This window comes from Mustela putorius, unplaced genomic scaffold, assembly GCF_011764305.1.
Source record: "Mustela putorius furo isolate JIRA1106 unplaced genomic scaffold, ASM1176430v1.1 tig00537227_pilon_pilon_pilon, whole genome shotgun sequence".
Taxonomy (NCBI): Eukaryota; Metazoa; Chordata; class Mammalia; order Carnivora; family Mustelidae; genus Mustela; species Mustela putorius.
In genome coordinates, this window is record NW_025422368.1 from 8,085,582 (window position 1) to 8,109,455 (window position 23,874).

At 41.7% G+C, this 23,874-nt stretch overlaps 2 long non-coding RNA genes across 3 annotated transcripts in view; one reads left to right on the forward strand and one right to left on the reverse strand.

The window, feature by feature from the left end:
- Positions 1 to 8,284, forward strand: part of LOC106007138 — a 32,444-nt gene extending 24,160 nt beyond the window's left edge. Inside the window, exons 6-7 of one of the 2 annotated variants that reach the window (XR_001181705.2) lie at positions 4,547 to 4,629; positions 7,444 to 8,284. This is a non-coding gene — a long non-coding RNA (uncharacterized LOC106007138). Of the gene's footprint in view, positions 1 to 4,546; positions 4,630 to 5,379; positions 5,516 to 7,443 lie in introns of those variants that run through there. The other variant, XR_006604653.1, reaches the window with a different exon arrangement.
- Positions 8,285 to 14,118: 5,834 nt separating this feature from the next.
- On the reverse strand, positions 14,119 to 16,471 carry LOC123390073. The gene is made up of 2 exons (XR_006604717.1): positions 15,439 to 16,471; positions 14,119 to 14,852 (listed from the first exon to the last, which is right to left on the reverse strand). It is a non-coding gene; the product is annotated as an uncharacterized LOC123390073 (long non-coding RNA).
- Positions 16,472 to 23,874: the final 7,403 nt, after the last annotated feature.

Sequence of the window (23,874 nt, forward strand, 5' to 3'; positions counted from 1 at the left end):
GTTCATCTAACATACATGTATCTGTTTTAATGCTTAGTTTATGTGAACTTTCTAAAAAATGAGTTTATTCAATATAGAGCTTTTCAGAATACATTTGGTTTTCAATTTAATAATATGTTAAAATTAGTGAAAATGTGAATTATCATTTAAGAAAGGCACACATCATAAAATTTAAATGATAATAATATTTTAAAAGCAAACATTTCTTTTTATATTACCAATAGAAAAACAGCAAAATCTTATTTATATGGAGCCATGAGTAAATGAAGAATACATACCATGTAAGTAAAATTCTCAAATTACTTAAACCAAACCCCTAAAATAAAAACTTGAAAAATACTTTTATGTTATTGTATCTATTATTTATGATGACACAGGCATAGGCCTACATATAATATTTTATGTAGTGGGCCATTTGGACAATATTCTTTTTTCTTCGTATTTTCTCATTGACTTTGGTTCATTAACCTGGACTTGAATTATTGCACAATACAGAAACGGGAATTGCCCTCAGGAGCTAATAAAGAGCTTGTAAGATAGAAACTCACCAGTCCAAATGGCCTGGCACCAAAGAATTTTTCAAAAACTACAATTGAAATTCCTTTTAAGTACTTTCAGGAAGGAAAACTTTTCCTTGACCCTCTTAGGGTCCCTGGTTATGCCTGAAGATTAAACTGGCTGAGACAGATAAATGGGAGAAAATTATGCAAATGTGTTTAATGTACATTTTCCGTGACACGAGAGGTTTCATAAGGAAATGAAGACCTGAAGAAAAGGTTAAGCCTGGACATTTTTTAATACTAGGTTTAGTGAAGAGGAGAAAGTAATGAAAAAAAGTAATAGGATAAAGGAGCATGAGGTAAGGGCAGTAAACTGGGAGAAAATAGCAAAGTCTGTTCATTTGGATTCCTGCCATCTTTGGAGAGGAGGGTGGTCCTTTCCTCCAAGTATAGGGAGGGGACGTCTTACAAGTGTTTCTGCTTATTGCTATAACCTGCTTCAGGTGAGAAGAGGGGAGTGCGTCAGAGAGCCCTTCCTGTACCTGTTTTTTCTCAAATTCTTCAGCTTAAAATATTCAATATTTTGGAGTATGTTCTGAACCCTGCCAACATCCTTTTTCTCTGGCCAAAAAGAGGAGAAAAATAAACTTTTTTGAAAAACAAATGGGAAAGGGGAGCTGCTCAGAGACCCTGCTCTGTGTTCCTCAGGGCCGTCACACTTTCAGCTTCTCTGATCCAGAATTCAAGGATGATGATGTGGCTTCCAGAACATTCCCAGTTCTCATTTCCAAGCTTCCTCCAACCCAACTTTTAGAAAGGCCTTTTCCTGTAGTAAGACTCACTAACATGGAATGTAGCTGGCTGAGGGAGGATTCTGACTTTCTTCCCAAGTCTTAGAATCCTGTCAACATGAAAATCTGAACTGATAATCATAGGCCAGCATGTATCATTTCCATGGCCATGAACTACTCCTATCATTAGTAAAGTGTCTGTGGCTTTTTAAAGGTAGCAACATAGCAGATAGTGAATGTGTCTTAGTTGAATTGAGTTAGAGGTGATCTTTCTCTCCACAAGAAGTCCAAAAAGAGAATACTGGGAACACTTTATTATAGATATTCAATCACTGAAGTAAAATAGACTAATTTCTTGAAGAATAAAAACTACCAAAACTCAGTCAAGAAGAAACATATATTATCTTAAAATTATTAAAGAAATTTAATTTACAGTTTCAGAAGCTCTGGAAAAAAAAGTTTCCAGACCTTGATGTTTTCACTGGAGAATCTGACCAAACACTTAATGAAGAAGTAACACCATTCTCCATAATCTTTTTTAGCCAGTAAAAAAGGAGAAAATTCTTTTTAATTCATTTTTTGAGGTCCGTATCACACTGAAACCAAAATCAGACAATGATAAGGCTACCAAAGAAAACAGACCAGTATACCTTACAAACATAGAAAATCCTCAAAACAATGTTAACAAGTTAAATCCAGCGTTATTTTAAATGAATAACAAACATACTATGGCTAATTGGGATTTATCTCAGGAATACAAAGCTGGTTCAATATTCAAAATCAATCAACACAGTTCAGCATATATATTTTTTTTTCAGGCAGTCACTGTGTTTTAAACACAGCACACAAGATACCCAAGAACCATTCATAAGTCTGAGTCATGGGTTTCAGATGGGAGCTGGGTTCATGTATAAATAGCCTGTGTATGTCAAACAGAAGAAAAGAAGGAAAATTTAGGATATAAGGTGGAAATCATTGTGCCCAATTTAAACATAAAAATCTCAAGCTTGTTATATTTACAACCCCTTAGAACAACTCCTCCCCCAAAAGAGAGCATGTCAAATGGAAAATTCTAAATAAGCTAATGTCCTCACGGTGAACTAAATAGAACGAATGATGTGGCATCAGAAAATGAGGATCTAGTTGTTATCTCACTTCCTGGTCTTGGGATGTACAGAGAAGGCACTGTGGCATTTTGTGGACTTAGAATTGTTTGAGGTCCTTAAGGGAAGGCAACTTGGACGATATTGACTGATCATTTTGCATTCATTGATTCTGTGATGGTTTTGGGTTGATGGCAGAGGAATAGTTTGTGGTGGCAAAGAACTAACACTTCGAACATGTTGTCAATGTTTTAAAAAATCATTTTTCGGGGCGCCTGGGTGGCTCAGTGGTTAAAGCCTCTACCTTTGGCTCAGGTCATGATCCCAGGGTCTTGGGATCGAGCCCCTCATCGGGCTCTCTGCTGAGCGGCAAGCCTGCTTCTCTCCTCTCACTCTGCCTGCCTCTCTGCCTACTTGTGATCTCTCTCTCTCTGTCAAATAAATAAATAAATAAATAATCTTAAAAAAAAAAAAGAAAAAATAATTTTTCCTCCTACTTCCCACCTCCCCTATGACTCTGGACATAACTTATGATCTAGGTGAAAAACACATGGTCATATCAATTGACATAGACACAGCATTTGACAAACCTCAACATCTATTCATGATTAAATATATATATATATATTTAAAATATTAAAAATATATATATATTTTTATAGCAAAATAGGACTAGAAGGAAACTGCCCCAAGCTGATAACGGGTGTCTGTAAAAACCCACGGCTAACATCATACTGAATGAGGAGGACTGAAAGTTTTTCCAAGATCACTAATAAGACAAATGTAATTTTTATGGGTGTGTACTTTGGCGTGAAACTCTAAAGCAAAGCAAAGAATTATTCTTCAAGCAAGGCTGGTGGTAACCTGTTGAAGGGAAGAAGAGAGGCAGGTGTAACTGAGACAGGACTCACAGGGGTCTTCTGTATCCTGGCAACAGTCTATTTCTTGATCTAATGGTGGTTTCATGGTGTTCACATCACAACAACTTGTTGAGTTGTATATTTGTTTTATGTACTTTCTACATTTGCATATATTTCCCAGTAAAATGTTATAGACGAAATGAATATTTTCAGAAATTTTAAATGTTAGCTTCTTTAGAAAAGAATAGTTTGGTACCTTACTCCTCATAACTCCCTATGCTTTTAATATGAACACTAACAGTTAATAAATATTTGAAATAAACAATTGCCCTCTGGAGCTTTTATGGCAATCACACCAAAATCATGGTTTTAACCACTTGGCCTGGAACTTGTTTAACTTAGTTACAGTTTTTGGTTTTCTTGGCTGTACAGTATGGGGAAGGGGAAGGTACAACAGCTCCTAGGGATGTGGGCAGCCTCCCTCGCCCCTTCCTCTCCTCCACCCCCCGCACTGGGCAGAGCAGAGCCACATTAGCCAGCAGTCTTCTTATACTGTTCTCAGCTTCAATCCAAACCCTTCAGATTAAAAAACAATGTTAAAAATTGGCCTTAATTATCTAAAAGCTTTTTATATAATATCCTTAGAGGATTATTTATAGCAAAGCCATTTAATATCATTAAGATAATTCCATGTGCATTAAAAAAAAAAAAAAAACAAAACTTGAGTTCCAGTGATGGTTCAAAATGTCTTTCCTAATTTTTTAGGCTTCACCTGCTTAAAATAGTGCTGAAAATAAAAATTTGGAACAAAGGGATAGTAGGAATTTTGAAAAACAAGCATGGATAGAAATTAAAAATGAGTAAAAGTCCCATAACGAAATCCATACTTGTATCAGTACTATGGAGAAAACATAAAGCCATATACATAGGCTTCAGCAAAAGTGCATATAATAACCTCAAGTCTTTTTTCCCAGAATTGGAAAAAGTGACTTAAGACTTAAATTTTGAATTTTTATTATGAGCACTGGTTTACACTAAAATTTAAAAAATTCTTACTTCAGGAGACGCCTGGGGGTTTTCTAAAGTATATGTGTAGTAGACTATCTTTGAGTTTTGTTATACATGATTAACTTTTAAATGCATAGGTAGTAAAAAAGTAAAATTCCTTTCTTGGTGATTCCTGTTCATCTTTTCTATGAAAGATGTTCTTCATCTATTTCTTATTCACCCAATTAATCTCATTCATTTACTGAATAAATATGGAGCATCTAATATGTGAAACACTCTTCTAGGTGTATATCAGAAAACAAAGCAGACATCATTTCCTGCTCTTGTGGAGCTTGACTATGGAGGAAGGAGACAACAAGAAAAATTAGTAAGTATTTTGTACGATATATAAGAAGGTAGTAAGGGCCAAATTAGAACAGGTGATAAAGGTCAGCCATGCTGGGGCAGGGGCTGGGAGGCTGGGACTTCTGGCAATGATAAGGCAATCAGAGTCGAACTCATTTGAAGAGATGGCATTTGAAGAAGATGCTTAACAGAAGGGAATGAGTAAACCATGTAGGTATTTGGAGGAAGAACATTCCAGATGGAGGAAACAGCAAGTGCAGGGGCTCTAAGGCCAGGAGGTTGCTGCAATGTTGAAGGAAGAGCAAGGAGTCCATGATGGCCAGAGTAGAGGGAGCAAGTGGGACAGCAGTCAGAGATGGAAGGGGGATCTTGTGCAGCATTAGAAGGACTCTGCCATCCACTCTGAATAAGATAGGACCCATAGGAAGGTTCGTGGTCTAGTTGGGTTTTGACAGGATTATTCCGGCTGCTTTGCTTGAAAATAGACTGTAGGACGCAAAGGTGGAGGCATAGTGACCTGTGAAACGGCTATTAACGATAATCCCGGTGGGATGTGACGGTGGTCGGACCCCAGTGTAACAGGGGGAGGCAGGATTCCCAGTGGAAGAGTGGAACTGCTCTCCACTGACATGAGGAAAAGTAGGAATAGAGGAGGGATGGAAAAGATTAGTTCAGTTTCCGACACGTCTAATGAGATGTTTGCTTGCTTATTTATTTATTTATTTTTATTTAAGTTCAATGAATCCCCGTAGAGTTAACACAGTGTTATTAGTTTCAGAAGTGTGACACGCTGGTTCAGCGCTTCCGCACATCATCGGGTGCTCATCCCCGTGCCTCCTTCATCCCTCCCCTCCCAACTCCAGCCTCCCCGCTGGTAACCAACAGTTTGTTCTCTATAGTTTAGAGTCTGTGTCTTGGCTTATCTCTCTCTCTGTTTCTTTCTCTCTCCCTCTCTTTTTCTTTCCTCATTTGTTTTGTTTCTTAAATTCCATATATAGTATTTGTCTAACCGACTGACTGCTTAGCATAACATACTCTAGTTCCATCCACATTATTGCAAATGGCAAGATTTCATTCTTTTCTGTGCCTCAGTAATATTCCATTGTATAGATATACCACCTCTTCCTTATTCATTCTTCTGTTGATAGACCCTTGGGCCACTTCCATAGTTTGGCTATTATAAATAACATGTCTATAAAGACAGGGGTGTATGTATCTCTTTGAATTAGAGAGGAACATTCTCATCACCGGAGACTAGAAGTCATCATCAAAATGGATCTGTATGAGCAAACTTTCTAAGGGGACCCTCATCTTCCTTCATTTTCCCTATATATTCCCTAGTCATTTTCCCATTGTTAACTGCCCATATCTCTCTGTCTTGTCACTTCTCCACAAATACATTGTTTTCTTTGCTTAAAAAGTATGTAAGTTCTCAGTTCTAAATGCTTCTTTGGATCTTCATTTTCCTTGAGACTCCCATGGGCCCTTAAAAATAGTAAATAAAATGTGCATGTTTTTCTCCTACTCAGCTGAGTTTAGACCTGAGCTAGAGACTTGGTCTGCTGTTTCCAAGTTAATTGCTCTTTCTTCTACTCTGTGCTTTCCATATGCACAGGTGCCTTAAAATCTATTTAAGCAGGTTTCCTTAATGTTTCTAGTTAGCTGCTAAACCTACTGTTGATAGATTCTTGTCAGGTTTGCGGGGGGATATGGAGCACATTGCCCCTTATCCTCCACCACCAGCAACTCTAAACTGGGCTACTCCCAATCCCAGGGTAGATTCTTCCCTGAGAGTAAACTAATTCCTTATTCCCAGGGCCTGGGGTCTAGTTTTCCTGAGAGGGTATATGTGAGAGCTTTAGTGCCAGTTGTAAAGGTAGAGGGCACAGTGCCCAAGATTGTCCTCACTTCTGACACCAACTGTAAGTTCAAGGGCACCCCAAACCACCGTCTGGTTTGGCATTTTCTAGAAAGACTCACCGGACTCACTGAAAGCTGGTTTATCCACAGGTACTCTTTATTACAGAGAGAGGAAAGACAGAGATAAAGTCAGCCTAAGGAAAAGACACACAGAGCAGAGTCCAGGAGGGTTCCAAATACAGAGCTTCTGTGGGCTTTCACCCAGGGAGGTGAGATGTGTTGTATGACATTAACATGTGACAATTCACACAGGGTCTTGTCAACCAGGGAAGCTCACCTCATCCTCAGTGTTCAGTTTTACTTGGGGCTCCATTACACAGGCAAGATGGACTGATAACATGTTGTTGACCTCAGTCTCCGGGCCACTGATACTGGGAGACCCAAAGCCTTGACCCCAAGTCATGTTGGTCTTTCCAGGGTGGCCAACCCCTTCCCCCCATCTAAATCACATTGTTAGACCCTCCACTGCTCCCCAATAGAATAATACCAGAGAATACCTACTAGCAGCCAGGAACAAAGGTCAGACCTCTTCAGAGAGTGGTTAATTCTTCACCCCACAGTGCAGCTGACATTTCTTTGCTTCCTGTGTAGTTAGGAAGAGAGCTCAAGAGCTTCAGCTCAGGGGACCAGACTTTTTGAAGAGAGAGCTCTCTTTGGCTGTGCCTGAAAGGCCCTGATCTTCAGTTCTCCAAGGGAAAATGAGCCCACCCCACACTGGGAAACAGCTCTTAACCAATCAGCAGCACAAACAGCATACTCCAGGAGGCCTCAGATCTCTAATCAGCAACTTGAATCATGCTGAGGAAATTGCCCTTAATGTGTCATCCAAATTTTATGTAGCCCTAAATGTTTCATTTAAATGTAAAACAAAGATAACAGAGTGTATCCTAGTGAAATGTGCCCCTCTTCCAATCAGGCTGTTCTTTCCCTGGCACTCAAAATTCAAACCCTGCTGAGAAGTTATCCTGCATCACTTTTCCAACTAGCAAAACTCCCATCAGAGAGCGCCAACTATTTTTGAGATCTTCAGAGCATTTCAAATACAATGTCACTCAACGATGGAGAACCTTCTTGGGGACAGGCACCAGACTCATTGTGGAGAACACAGAGGCGTATCAGTGGCACATCCTGTCCTCTGGGATCTGACAAGGTCAAGGAGATGCCCATGAAAATAACCCAAGGCAGGTGGGAGAAATGGCACCACACAAACTTACAGGGAAAGAAAGTGAGAAGTTTCTTCCTCAGAGCCTGAGACATAGGCCCATGTCTTGTCCTTTCCAAGACTGAGAAGACTTTCTCTGTTACCTAATCCTGCAACATCTGTCTTACTTTGAAATCAGGCCTCTTTGTGGAAACGCCAGCTGAAAAGTCCACTATGGAGCAATTGCATTCGTTGGAATGCATTTCTACCAGGTGTCAGGTTTTCTTAGCCTTGGCCTTCTTTTAGACCTCTCAGGGTGTCAACATGGCCTCTGGAGGAGGGCACTGACTGAAAGGCAGCGTGAGGGTTCAAATGAAGCCCTGGAGCTTTGTCAGTGGAGCCACATCTTGGCTATGAGCTCTGGAGAATTGCAAGAGACAGAGAAGTTTGTGTTTCTGGGAAGACAAGACCAAGCACCAAGCAGTTAGCTGAGATGCTCCCTTCTCTGTGGGCTTAATGAATGATACAATTAAGTTCACAGGTACAGTGTGAACTGTTTTATTTATTAAATTTCTCATAGGCATTTCCATATTAAATGACCTTTTTGAAAAGCCAAGAAATAGTTTCATTTTTTTAGTAATATTACATGTGGTAAGGGTAGGAGTGGGATGGGGCCAGGTGGAGCTAGTGCTGACATTAAAAGCAAGAGACTCAGAAGCCCTGTTTCAGTCCATATGCAAATTTTGAGAAGTCATTTAGCTGCTACCTCAGTTTTCCTATCTGTGAAAAATAGCCCCTTAGCCCAGGCCACCCACCTGACACCCATATGAACTGTGTACGTGGCCACATCAACTTTCCAGTACCACAATTTCCATTTGGACCAGTCTCAGTTCCTAAAGGGCCAACAGTAAGTTTCCCATCCCATGGCCTCTCGGTTCTAAGACTGAGCCCTCCTACATCCTCAATCTCATGAACTGACCAGGTCCTACCACCACCTAACATTGCTCCCCTTCACACCCCAGTGGGACACCTTCTCCCTTATGTCACTGCCTTCCAGGAAAGACCACCAGGAACACCCCAGCATAACCAGTGGATGTTTGAGTGTGGGAGTGTTAGAAAAGACGTACAGGATGTAGGCTTGTGCTTGCTGGTTTGGGGGATTGTTCAAGGGAGTAGGGCTTGCTCTAGATCGGGTGCTATTCAGGAGGCTGGCTCATTCTCTGGTTGGTATCATTATAAATGTTAGGTAGGGGGAGGGCAGATTGCAGGGAGACTAGGGGTGTAATTGATAAAGAAGCAGCCATCTGCCATATTAGCTGGGAGAGATGTTTGGTATAATGACTTGGACAAGGTTCAAGTCTTGTCTGTGTTCAGACATGATTATGAAGTGGTCTTGTTTTTATCTTGATCCATCATGATCACAGAGTGGTCTTGTCTGATGCTGAGATTCCCTGAAATTGTTTTCCTTCAATACAGAAGAACGCCAAGACTTAGCTAGTGGTGCCAAGCCCTCTCAGAGCAACACCAGAGATGGCACCAGGCCTGCAGTTTTCCTTCTCAGCCAGGAGGGTCTCCTTAGCTGTTGAGGAGGAGGCAGGAAAGACAAGAAGTACACACAGTTTAAGGAGGCCACTCTCAGATACTGGCCAAGCCCTTGCATGACCCCAACATGGAGTGATTCCTTACGTGTCATGCCTCTCTCCCCTGCATTGCCTCACCTCTGTCCTTGTCTGTGAAGTCCTCTGCTTTTCCTTCTTTTTTCACCCTAAATCCTACCCAGATCAGATACAGACATACCAAGACCACTGATGGCGTTCAGGGCTCCTACCTCAAAATATGGCACCTTAGCCTACTGGATATTTTAAGCTGAAGGAATTTGAGAACATGGCAGAAGCAGGAAGGTCAGTGTGACCTCCTTCCCATCTCAGCCTTCTTCCCCAAAATAAGTCATAAAGTCCTCATGTGAGACCCCGTGCCTTTGTTACACCCAGTCCCTGGGGGAAAGAAGCATGCTATCTCTAAAGACAAAGGGACACCAAGAAGAATCCTAACAAACAGGACTTGCTAGGTTTCCCCAGTTTACTCCTCTTACCAGATACTCCTCGTCCTGTCATATTCCCCCATGACTGTCCACTCTCCATCAAACCTGGCATAAAAGCGCACAGGTCTAACTGCTTCTTCAGGTCTTCATGTCCTTATGAAGGCTTCAGCGTTGTAGAAGACTTACACTAAATAAAATTCACGTGCATTTCTTCTGTTTACCTGTCTTTGTCAGTTTGATTTTCAGATCCAGTCAGGGACCCTAAGAGGATCGAGGACAAGTTTTCCCTCCACTAACCCAGATAGAGCTTTTACCTCCCAGCTGGTTAAAGCCCTCAAGGCCATCACCCATACATTGTAGCTCTTTGTGATTTGCTCATTGATTCTTGTGGATTTGTTTGTTTTCTCCAATTGTACTATAGATCTTACTTAGCCTGGCTGGTTCTTTCCCATCATCCATATCTCAACCTAAATGGGCCCCTAAAAGAGGACCTCCCAGGCCACCCCAACTAAAATATTATACCCGGTTCAAATCATCCTCTCCCTTTGCCTTGGTTTTTTCTCTTAATTCCTTGATCGCTCTCTGAAATGATTTTAATTTTAAGGTTATTTTCTGTCGCCGCGGGCCACTCCAATATTAGTACTAGGAAAGCGAGTATTTTGTCTGCCTTGTTCATTCCTGTATCTCCAGGGCCTTGTCAATGTTATGTTTTTGACAGTCAATATGCATTTACTGCAAGCTCGTGTGTGGGGTATGGTAAGTGCCCCGTATGTGTATGTGTATACTGTCGGGGAGGCAGGGGAAGGATGTTGGAATAGAAACATAAAATCCTTGCCTTCCTGTGGTTTACAAGCCAAGTGCCTCGGTTCTTGAATGGTTTTGGATTAAGCAAATAGGTGTTAGCAGATGTTCATCTCTAAATACTGCTAATTGATGTCCTGATTGCCAATCATTTAAAAAGCTGAATGGTCCTAATTGGACTGTTTCAGCGGCTACAAACACTTTGTAATTAAACTCCACTTTTGAAAAGGAAGTTTTGAAATTCAGAATTTTCTTTGATAATTTTCCTAAATTCATAAAATTTTAAATTATAAATCAGTGAGGATTCCATGCAGGATTAAATTCCGGCTTCAACTTTCCCATGAAGAGTTTAGATGATGTGGCTAGAAAGGAAATAACAATAATCACTGGGGGCTGGGGGGGGGGCTGTCAAATAAAAATTCCATTTCTTTGTTTAGGTCCTCACTTTCCTGTTATTGTCTGGTGTGACTTTTTGTAGTTGTTTATGATGAAGGAACTTTCATTTTCATCAGTTAACCTTGGCCACTATAGTGGCTCAGTTCAGCTACTGTTTATCAGTTCACAGCACCAGACCAGGCAGGAGCCAAGCCATAGATTGTCTAATGCTTCTAGAATAAGGGGCGACTTCAGCCAGGCGCCTCTATATACGTTAGCCAAATAATATTTTTGACTTTGAATTATCTGCTCAATTATTTAGCCTTCCATGGCCTTCAGTACCTGTGTGTGGAAATTGGATGCAGGTATTTCTGAGGTGTGAGAAATCTCACCTATCTCCTTTGGTTTGGTTTGCTTTGGTTTAGGTGGTTCTAGATTGCAAAGTGCTGCAGAGGGCTTTCAAAAATCAAATGGAACTCTTCGTATGCATGAAAACAGATCAGGAAGGCTACCCAGAATGCCCTCTGGGTAAGAAGCAGGATTTGGGAAACTAAGCCAAGGCAGACATTGGCTTTATCTGTACAGTTTGAATTGTTTTTCTTTTTCTTTTTTTAAGATTTTATTTATTTATTTGAAAGAGACCGAGTGTGTCCATAAGCAAGGGGAGCAGCAGGCAGAGGGAGAGGCAGGCTCCCTGATGAGCACGAAGCCCCATGTGGGGCTCGATCCCAGGACCCTAAGATCATGACCTAAGCTGAAGACCATTGCTTAGCTGACTGAGCCATCCAGGCACCCCTGTTTGAATTTTTCATAGTGAGAATACATTTGTGTATTTGTGTTAGTCATATAATAAGATAATTTCTCCCAGATAATTAAGCAAGAAAAAGAAATTAAAAGCATCCAAATTGGAAAGGAAGAGATAAACTCTTTTGCAAATGATACAGAGCTTTCCAATGACCCCACCAAAAACTTGTTAGAACTAATAAATGAATTCAGTAAGTTACAGGATATAAAATCAATACACAAAAATCTGTTGTATTTATACATAATAGTAACTAGCAGAGAAATAATTTTTTTAAAAAATCCTGTTTACAAATGCACCAAAAAGAATAAAATAACTAGGAAAAAACTTATGAAGAAAGTAAAAAAACTTATAAACTGAAAAGCATAAGACATTAATGAAAGAAACTGGAGGTGACACAAATAAATGGAAAGATATTCCATGCTCATGGATTGGAAGAATTAGTATTGTTAAAATGTCTATATTACCCAAAGCCATCTGCAGATTCCATATAATCCCTATCAAAATTCCAATGGCACTTTTCACAGAAATAGAACAAATATTCCTAAAATTGGCATGGAACTAGAGAAGACCCCAAATAGCCAAAGCAATCTTGAGAAAGAAGAACAAAACTAGAGGTTTCATATTTTCTGATTTCAAACTATATTATAAAACTATAATAACCTAAACAATATCAGATTGACCTTAAAACAGATACATAGATCAATGAATAGAACAGTGCCCAGAAATAAACCCATGTATATATGGTCAATTAATTTATGACAAAGAAGCCAAGAATATATGGTGGGAAAAGGACAGTCTCTCCATTAGATAAACGGTGTTGGGAAAACCGAACAACCACATGCAAAAGAACGAAACTAGACTGTTTTTTACACCACACATAAAAAATTAACTCAAAATGTATTAAAGATTTGAATGTAAGACATAAAACAATGAAACTCCTAGAAGAAAACCTAGAAACAAAGCTCTTTGACCTCAGTGTTGCTGATGATTTTTTGGATCTGACTCCAAAAGCAAGGGCAACAAAAGAGAAAAATCAAACTAAAAAGCTTCTGCACAGGGATGCCTGGGTAGCTCAGTTGTTAAGCATCTGCTTTCAGCTCAGGTCATGACTCCAGGGTCCTGTGATTGAGCCCGCATCCGGTTCCTGGCTCAACGGGGAGCCTGCTTCTCCCTCTCCCACTCCCCCTGCTTGTGTTCCCTCTCTTCCTATCTCTTTCTCTGTCAAACAAATAAATAAAATCTTTAAAAAAAAAAAAAAAAAAGCTTCTGCACAGCAAAGGAAGCAATCAACAAAATGAAAAGGCAACCTACTGAATGGGAGAAAAACTTAACAAATCATATATCTGGTAAGTAATTAATATTCCAAATACATAAAGAACTCACACAACCAGCTGCAGAAACCAAAACCAAAACCGAACCAAACAATCCAGCTGAAAATAGACACAGAATCTGAATAGATGTTTTTCTAAAGAAGACAAAACAGATGGCCAACAGACACATGAAAAGATACTCAACGTCACTCATCAAATCTAAACCAGAATGGGATATTGCCTCATACCCGTTGGAATGGCCAGTATCAAAAATAAAAGAAATAAGTGTTGGTGAGCATGTGGAGAAAAGGGAACCCTGTGCACTGTTGGTAGGAAGGCAGACTGGCGCAGCCACTATGGAAAACAGTATGGTGTTTCCTCAAATAATGAAAAACATAATTACTACATAATTCAGCAATTCCACATCTGGGTATATATCCCAGGAAAACAAAAACTCTAACTTGAAAAGGTACATGCATACCCATGCTCACTGTAATATCATTTACAATAGGCAGGATATGGAGATGGCCTAAGTGTCCGTAGAGGGATGAATGGATAAACAAGTTGTGGTACGGACATACAGTGGAATACTAGTCAGCTATAAACAAAAAAAGAAATCTTGCCATTTGTGACAACATGAATGGACCTTGAGGGCATTATGCAAGTGAAATAAGTCAGACAGAAAAATACAGACACCGTATGATCTCACTTATACACGGAATCTAAAAACAACAACAATAAACCCAGCTCATAGGAACAGAGTACAGATTAGAGGTTGCCAGTGGTGAGGGGTGGGTGTTGGGCAAACCGGGTTAAAAGGATCAAGAGGCACACCAACTTCCAGTTATAAGATCAATAAGTCATGGAGAGATAATGTAGTTTGGTGACTATAGTTAATAATACTGTATTGCATATTTAATAAAAAAAAATCCTCAGCACAAGAGAAAAAAAATTGTAACTATGTATGGCAATGGATTTTGAACTAGACTTATTGTAGAGATCATTTTGTAATATATATAAATACCTAATCATGGTTGATACCTGAAACAGAACACAATGTTGTATGTCAATTATTTGAAAAAATAACAATTTCAAAAAATAAGTTTAAGAGAGGCAAATACACAAGGAATGTCATATTCTCAGATTCCATATCAAGCAACTAAAGAGGATCTCTGCTGTCAGTGAGATTGTACACATTTTCCTGAAATTCGCAAGCAGAAGGAAGAGAAGTGTTCCTGGAGGTCCCTGGTGGTTCCTTTGTGAGAAGCCGGCTGTTCCCTGTGGATGTCTTATTGATGACTCCTGGTCTGCAGCTCATTTTCCAGGAACTTTCAGCTCCCAACTGGATGTCTTTTCTTCTCTTCTAGTGCCTCCTCCAGCCCCCCAGGTAGTCCTGCTCGGCTACCATCTTATGTCACTGCATTTTCAGGGTCTCCCCCTTCCACGGCTGACCTGTTATTGATGGGAGATCAGTTTTGACTCTTCTCTGTCACTGCCAAATTTCAGTCCCCAGCCCATAGGTCCGTTGGCACTTCTGAAGGAGCAAGGTGTTCTTGAGCTCTCCTGAGGTGACTCTACCCAGCGGGATCCCTAACACAGGGACAGTCAAAATCGATAGGTTGGTAACAACCCACGAGATATTCTGACAGGAACGGTCTTTCCAAACAGGGTGGCACTGGGTCCAGCAGTAGATCTAATATCTCTTGGGAGTTAGAATTGAGAACCGTGGAGGTTTGCAGTGAGAGGTTGTACAGAATGTGCAGCAGAAGGAGACTTGAAGTAGAAATGGGGCCATGAGGAGCCAGGAGCACACTGCGGTTGAGAGGAGGCAGAATCAGCGGGCCCGCAGCTACTGTAAAAAAGGATGGTGAGTACAAGGTGGGGGGTGGGGGAACCAGTTGACAATGAAAGAGAAGCAGAGAAGCTCAAGGAAGAAAACCTGCAGAGAATTGTATGGGTCACGTTCATGGTGGGAGCCTTCCAGAAGACCCTGGAATTCTACTGCCTGAGCTCCCAAGATGGTCTTGGCCTCTGCAGGACTTTCTCCTCCCAGTCTCCTTGAGCCTAATTCTGATATTCTTCCTAAGTTTCCTGAAACCCGATTCCTCTGCTTTGCCTGGATTCCCTGGGACTTGGCCATGCTTCTGAAATCACTGTTTCCTCATTTCTTAAAAAAGAAAAAAAAAAAAAGCCAGCACATGCTTCATTACCTCAATGACCTGTGTCTTAGACTTAAAATGGAGAGAGTCTTCCTCAAATGAGCAGCTTGCCACGCAGGTGTCCCCTCTCCAGAGGGTGGGAGGGACAAAGCTGAGCAGAATGGGAAAGGCCTGGGCTTCCAAGCACACTGGTCTGAGCCATAGTCCAGAATCAACCAAAGGTGAGTTGTGAGACTTTGGGCAAGTTACTGAACTACTTCTGGGACCCATTTTTCCTACCTTGAAATGTCGATGGCGCAGGACCGCTATGAGACCCCAGTCTGGTTCATGCAAGCAGCTGGTGAACAAGAGTTCACACTTGATCCAAGTCCATACCCTTCCTTATTCTCTCTGGCTGTTTCCTATCTTGCACAGTAAAGGCCAACACGCCCATCCCCCTTCTGTAGCGGCAGCTACGGTTAACATCATCCGCTTCCTGTCTCCCCAGATTCTACTGTTTAACTGTTTTGTGCTTACACACTTAAAGAGTAAGAGTCAGTCTGGCCAAAGCTGTAAACATAGATTTGGGGGGGAGTTTGGACCCATTTCTTTGGTATCTACTGAGAGTTCATAAGAAGAAAATGATAAGGAGCCCCATGATGGGACAGTCAAGTTCAGGCCAGTGTCTATCTACACCCAGTCTGCCATCAACAAATATTTATTGAGCTCCTCTTATGTACAAAGGTACTATCAAGATAGAAGGTACCACAACCGTGAAAGGGATGTAATTGCTGTACAGAGAGGTTGCATCACAGTAAGTTTATTTTGAGTTCACTTATTCAGGAATCGCAAATGTATGCTGGATATTTGAATGATGTAATGAACGCCCTGTGAGCTGTGCCTAACTCTCCTTACAAGATCTGAACTAGGACCAACTAAGATTTAATACAGAAGTGTCCCTTGCCCAGAGCCCAAGTGTCTTGCTCCTCCCCAGGTCTCACTAAGTATTTAGAATGAGTGACTCTAGATGCTGCAGAATCAGCAAACATCTGGAAATCTGGCTGAGCTAAAATGGATATTACTGTGTAGAAAAATACATGGTAACATTTTGATTATGGTGGTACCAAATTACCCTAAATCATAAATTTGTGAGGCATCCAAACACATATTCTTCCTCAGAAATTAATCTGCCTCTTTTTCCTGCTTGGACCTCTTTCTCCTGCAAGCCTACAGATTGTAATTTCTAGAAAGGGATATGTACAGATCTGAAAGAAACTGTTTACTCTAAATTCTTTTCTTTTTCTTTTAAGATTTTATTTATTTATTTGGGAGAGACAGAGAGAGAGAGAACACAAGCAGGGGGAGTGGGAGAAAGAGAAGCAGGCCTCCCTCTGAGCAGGGAGCCTGATGTGGGGATCGATCCCAACACCCTGGGATCATGACCTGAGCCAAAGGCAGATGCTTAACCGACTGAGCCACACAGATGCCCCTGCTCTAAATTCTAATAATCTCAGAGAAGTGGCTTTTCGTGCCCTGCTGACCTCCTTCTCTCAAAACAAAACAAAAGCAAGACGACAGCAACAACAAAAAAACCCATAAGCCAAAAACCGAGCATCCTCAATAATCAAATTAGTCAGTGTAAAATATGGATATCCCACAAGCATAGTCAATTATTTCTTAGGCATAAAAGACAAATGCAAACATAATTGTTCTGCCAACTTCAAAATCCGCTTTGAAAAAAATACAAACCACAGCATCCACAATTCTCCGAGGACAATGAAATGAGGACGAATCTTCAATGAAAAATGCAACGAGAAAACTTGAGAGATAATTCACTTTTCCTACCACAAAACAAATGTTCCTCCAAAATATATATCTCAAGTCTGTATAAATCTCCGCTTGAGGAAAGAGCAAAAATCTCATCAGCAAGAAGATCACTACCGTTGTCAGTGAAGTAATGAAAAGTTAGACAAGGGAGTGATCTAGAACCTAAATTATATTTACCTTCTCTGGAAGCACTTATCATTTGTCATGTAATATACACTTACGCTCTATGCCTTTGTCTAAAGGTTGGGCAGAATCTGTTTAATCAGCAGAAATGTTAACTTAAAAAAATGAAATGACTGACTTTTCACACTGAAGCCCTTTATATGAGAAGTTCTGCTACAGCGAACATCCCAGAATAGCTTGCTTAGGTGGCCTCAAATGCCAGTACCCGAGGGGAGAAAACACTTCATCAAGAAAAGGTCAAATTAAACCAGGAGAATAGGATGTGACATCTAATTACCATCTCCCAACTCGACACTTAGTCGTCAGGTAAGTACCATCGGGCAAGAGAATGGATGGAAAAGAACATCTTAAAGGGAAGGATCCAAATGACCAAAATTGTTCAAAAAAGAAGTGGCTAGGATACTGCTTTGAGATCCATACCATGAATCCAGTGTCATTACAATGCTGCGTTCAGTGAGATCCAGTTTATCTCATGATTAAGAGATGTGGAATGGGGTCTAAGACACACCATTTCGTCCTACTTCACTTAATTTTATTTTTAAGACTTTTTTTCTATCGTCATCATCATCAAATATTTAAGAAGTTACTGTGTGCCTCTTAAGTAGAGGGGCCAGAATATCTACCAGCCAGCATAGTAAGGCTCTTCCCTGCTACTTCAGCTCCCATCGTCCTTTTTTTTTTTTTTTTTCCCTACGAAAAGACCCTTTCTGGGAATCCCTCTGGCAGTCCATCTATACATCTTGGATGTGGCAGGCTTCGTGTGACTCCTCCCCACCTAAGGCAATTCTGGGTCTTACACCTGCCACCTGCTCAACTCTCCCAGGTCAGAGTAGAGCATGGGTTTTTGAAAGATATTGATAGAAGAGAAATCTATCAAACACCTCAGATACACAGGTCTTCTGTCGTTATTAGGGATGTGTTCCTCCCAGAATCTTCACTTTTCCTTTTCTGTGTCTCAGGAATGGGAATGCCATCTTACCCATCAAGAAGTCATATAATGACCTTTACAGATTTTTCAAGCCAGTCATCCTGAGTTTTCCCCTAAAGTGCCTTTGTCTTCTTAGAATTTTTCTGTTGTAGGTTCCTTGGAGAAGCCTTAAATAGCTGAGCTCTGTGTGTGTGTGTATGTGTGTGTTTGTGCCTGTTGATTGTGCTCTCTCTATGGCTCCTGCATCCTTTCTCCTTGAAGTCCAAGAGACAGTCTCTATATAAGAAGAATCACTCTGTGTGGACAGATACACTGCCTGCACAACGAAGAGCTCTGTGAAAGGCACCCTTTATTCATATTCAGTGAGATTAATCTGATTAATTATAATGCTATTGAATTGCCCAAATTCTGAGACCCCCTAAAGACGACCACCAGAGTCCAGAGTCAAAGCCAAACAGCAAGGGGTCGTTTATTACGAGTTTGAACCCGGACCTCCACGCACTCGTTACCGGTGACGTTAAGAGGTCCCGTGCTCAGGACCACAACATCTTTTATACACTTTTTTGGGGGAGGCAGGGACTTAGCATACATCATAGTATCTTGTAACAAATTGCCACGTAGCGCGGGAAAATAAAAAAGCAACTCTATAATATGACTGGCACACTACAGAGCAGAAAAAGGCTGGGAACAGATTATTGGTTAGGTCAAAGGGCTGTCATTCTTCAAACTACTTAGTTGCCGCCGCTACGGTATGTGTCACCTCAGGATTGGCTGGGGTCTCCCTGTCAAGCCGCGGGGCGCCAGATCGCTATTATCTCTTGCACCCAGAGCTGGGTGGGGGGGTCGGGAACAGTCACTTCTGGGTGGGGGTTTCTCTGGCGCCAGGTGGCTGTTATCTCTCGGCCCAGAGCCGGGGGGGGGGGGGTCCGGAGCGGCCATTCTGTCAGGTTCAATTCTGGGCGGGGGATGTGTGGTTAGAGAGTATCTATAGAAAGTCTGCTGGTATTTTTCCATCTCCTCATGGGTTAGCAAGCGAAGGTACAGAAGCAGAAATAGTGGTTAGGTGTATAATGGTCATAATTTTATTCCCTAAGCTTCTCACTATCATTTGTAAGAACATCATGTCAAGGATACAGGCAGAATGAGATAAGTAAAAATTCTGGGGTTTTAGAGAGGCAAAGCATAGTCATGATACTCCTGATTATCATCTCCAGAAAACTGAGGTTCAGGAAGCAGTTTTTCACCACCAAACCGCTATATTTTACCCCACAGTGGACCGTAGGGAATGTCCTTTCCTCCTTAGAGGGTTCTCAGCGAGCCATCCCTCTTGTTTATTTCTCTCTGCCTAGATGTGCTTATTAATAACTAATGAGTTCAATGACTTGTAAATTTATTCATTCAATACCTGCTCCCAAACCTTGCTACTCATTCCAGAAAGGATTTAAGTTAGATGGATGTCATTCATGGGGAAACACAAAGGGACAGTCTTGTTCCTCAGCATTTCTTCACGAAGTTCTTTGTCCCCTAGCTGGGCTTCTTCTCCTTGTCTCTCTGAGCCAAGAAGCAAGCCCCACTCTTTGAAGACCTGAGACCCGTCCCATCCTTCTCTTCTAAAGTAACTGTAAAGGACCTGGCCCCTTTATCGCTTCCCTCTGAAGATACATGGTTTCTAAATATCTCCTTTGAGCTCCAAATCCACATGCACAAAACATCTGATAAAGAAAAAGATACTTCAGGGAGCTTTCCAGGAGCTTTCCCCTGAAACATGGTCTTCCAGGTTAAAATGAATCCAAATCATGACAAGACCTATCTTGGGCTCCACCCATCAGAGTGTGTTCAGGGAAAGTGAAACTGATCAATAGGAATTTACCCAGACATTTTCCACATACGCTTGTTCATGTCATGCCTCGTAACTCTAGAAGGACTGCTCTTACAGAAACATGACGTGTTTTTTGCTTCTCCCCACCCATCACTGCAGTGAGCCTACAGTCCTCCTGCCCAAGATCAAACATGTTTTTATATCTCCCTGTCCACTTGGGAAAATGCTTCTAGTTTTCCTGGGGATGTTTTTCCAACAGGAAGAATATAAAGACAGAAAATAGCTCAGTGGTAGCGCCTGGGTGGCTCAATGGGTTGAGCCTTTGCCTTTAGCACAGGTCATGATCTCAGGGTCCTGGGATCAAGCCCCGTATCGGGATCTCTGCTCAGCAGGAAGCCTGTTTCCCTCTCTCTCTCTCTGCCTGCCTCTCTGCCTACTTGTGATCACTGTCTGTCAAATAAATAAATAAATAAAATCTTCAAAAAAAGAAAATAGCTCAGTTGATAAACGTGATCATCTTTCACTTCAAAATGGACATACTCTTTCCCATATGTTGGGAATTATGGAGAGGTTCTTTATCATCCCATTATACTCAGCTGTTGTTTACTTTTTGTGAATTGAATGTTGACAATTATAGTTTGAGCGTTTTTTTTTTTAACAGCATATGCTGAACAAGATAAAATATTTAGAACAACTTACTTTGGACTTAGTAATTATGCTACATTCTTTCAGCCCATTTATGACTAAATTAGAACATTTAGTAATGTTTGGTGACAACTCCCACACTTTGTAAGCACCAAGGGGAGAAAATATAATTTATTTAATTGGTTTTCATTTGGAAGGGAAATAATCCCATTTCAAGCATCTCAGTGTTAGAAAAGACGCTATATCCTCCATGAAAATACACAGATGCTCATACATTTGGGAAATTAACATATATCTTCCTTGAGGAAACTTAGGAAGGGGATTTCATTACATTACAACCATTCCTTCATCCATCTATTTTTGTAGGATTGCTACCTGTCACCTGCTAGTCACCTCCCGTATTCTTTACAGAAGCCATGAACTTTAGACAAGAGATGAAGCTATTAAATTATTGTTGGTTTTTGTGCCACAGACTAAATGGCATCATATATTCAATAAGCACATAAGGAATGCCCACTCTGTTATGCTGGGCCTGTGCTGGGCACGGAGATTCTGAGATAAGTGAAATGTGGTCCCTTGCTCAAATATCTTATGAATTAAAGGTAGAGCCAAAGAGGAAAATGCACAATTACAGCTCTGTAGAGCAGAGAGGACACAGAGGGACACCCAAATCAGCCAAAATGGTAAGGGGCTTGGCAGCAGGGCAGCTGAGAAATACTACAGAGAGTGGGCAACATTTGAGTCAGGGAGAGAGCGCTGTGTGAAGCCCCCACACAAAAGCCCAGAGGCAGGAAGGAGAATGCGCCCCTGAGTCCGCCGCAGATACTGGGTCGGTGCTGAGCTGACCGGAAAGGGAATTCGGACTGAAAAGTTACGTGCAGAGTGGATCGGGCTGGGCTTTGCTCTTGAAGTTGACGCTGAATTCGTAAGGGCATGGGGAGCCCAGGAAGGATTCTGCGCTTTTCCTGGTGTCTTCCTGGTGTCATCCACCTTCCTGGATGGAAGGAAGCTAGGGAGAGGACGGTCTCCGCTCCAGGAACCGGAACCAGGACTGTGGCAAAGGGGTGCAGAGGTGAGGGCAGACCTGCGTGAGCTTTCAGGGCAGATCAGATATGTTTTAAATGTGGAAAATCTTGTTTGTAGGAGAGAATCTACAGATACAGGAAGAGCTTTCTATCCTCTGCTTGTTTGTCTAAAAGTGGGGTAGAAGTTTTCCCTTATGAATTTTTCATCCTTTTCTGCCCCTAGACCAGGGAGGCAGGAATGACTCGAATCTCTGGAAATGGAGAGTCGACACCGAGATGAGTCTACATAAACAGACCTTGCCAAGAGAACAGTCATCTTCCTTTAGTTCTCCCATATATTTCCTAGGTACTTTCCCATGGTTTATCACTGCTTGAGGCCCAAACCTCCTTTCGTTAGTTAAAAAGGGATGTCAGCCCTTGAGACTAACTGCTTTCTTTGAACTTCACTCCTTTCTGAGGACTCCTATGCATGTAAATAGTAATAAAAGTGATGTGCCTTTTCTCTTGTTAATCTGTCTTCTGTTAGTTTAATTCACTGGTCCCCAAAGACAAAACAGAAGAGCAGAGAGGAAAAGGTTTTCTTCCCTGACAACATACATCATCTCACTGAATCCTCATCCCTCTTAGTGGGGAAGGGACTGCTGTTATCCCATTACATGATACTCCGTCAAGAGATGTTAAGGAGCTGGTCCAAGATCAAGCAGCTAATAGGTGACAGAGCTGGGATTTAGACCCCTGGGTAGATCTACAGAGCCTGATTGTCTAACAACTATGCTGTAATCCCAGCATGATGAAAAGACAGCCTAACAAAGCCAGCGGGGACAGATTAGGGTGCCAGGAAATCCATAGTCTAATCCTGATCCTGCCACTACCAACAATAAAGTTAACCATGTAGGTATCTGTGTTGTCCTCTGTAGTTCAGATAACAAAATAATAATGATAACAATCTATTGCATGAGATGTGGTATGGCTTTGAGTAAATCATTGTAATGGGTTGAATTATGTCCCTCCCACAAACTTCAGATGTTGACATCTTAACTCCTACACCCCAGAATGTGACCTTATTTGGACATAGGAGATATCAGGATGAGCCGTAATCCAATCTGAGTCATGCCCCTATAGGACAGCAGGACATAGATTTACAGAGGGGAGAAACTGTGAAGACATCTGGAGAAGATAGCCATCCACATGACAAAGGCCTCAGAACAAAGGCTCCAGAAGAAACTAACGCTGGCACACCCCCCCCCCCCCAAAAAAAAGTTTTGATCTCAGACTTCTAGCCTTCAGAATCGTGAGAAAGTAAATTCCTGTTGTTTAAGCCACCCAGGATGTGGTACTCGGTTATGGCAGCCCTCGCAAAGTGAATGCAATCATAGAATCTTGCTGTGTGTTATCAACACACAGTTTTCAAATTCCTATTATGTCCCTGGCACTACTGTCATCTCTTTCATCCACCTTGAAATCGCAGTGATTACCACTCTCCAACTGTGAGCCTGTGAGCTAAACCAAAGATACCTAAATTCTGTGGTTCCAAGAAAATGAAACAGAAAGAGGTCCTCTCCGTTCTGCTCAATCCAAAGCAGACACCCCTGTAAGGCCAGGTGGGGCTACATGGGCTGAATTTTGACTTGGGCATTAACCCGGGTAACCAAGTTGTCAACTGCTCTAAACAGAAAGAGGAAAGGGAAACAGCAGGGCTCCTGCTGATGACCTTCTTTTGAGCAGATGAGTACTCCCTCCTCTGCTGGGTAATTTGCTTGCCTGGGCTACACTGGGACATACCCTGTGCCCAATCTCAAAGCCCCCTGAGCGCCCACCAAGAGAGCCCCAAGGAGAGCCATCTTTGATAAGCATGGTGAGGTAGGGGTCAGCTGAAGTCTCAGTGACTTTTGGACAAGGATCTTGTAGAAAGGATTCCGAGAGAGGGATGGGGGAGCCGAAGACAGCCACGGGGATAGAGAGAGAGAGCTCAGCAGAGAGGAGAGATGGGGAGAGATATGGCAGCTGCTGTGGACGAGACATTTGAAGAAATAAAGAGAATCTGGAATGGTTTCGTTGTGTGATAGGTATGGGAATTCCTCTTTAATCTACCGATAAAAATGTTCATGAAACTCTTCCTTGGTAAAGGTTGTGCTGGCTGGTTGCCTCTTTGCTCTCAGATCCATCCCCTGCCTGGGCTCTGTCCTGTCCCAAGCTCTGCTTCTTGGGTTCCCTTGACCTTGACCGCCGGCTCGAGACAAGGTTTGCCAATGAGAGGCACTGCTGGAGATTGGAGTTTGGGAGGAAAGGAGGAGCCATAGGTGTTTCTC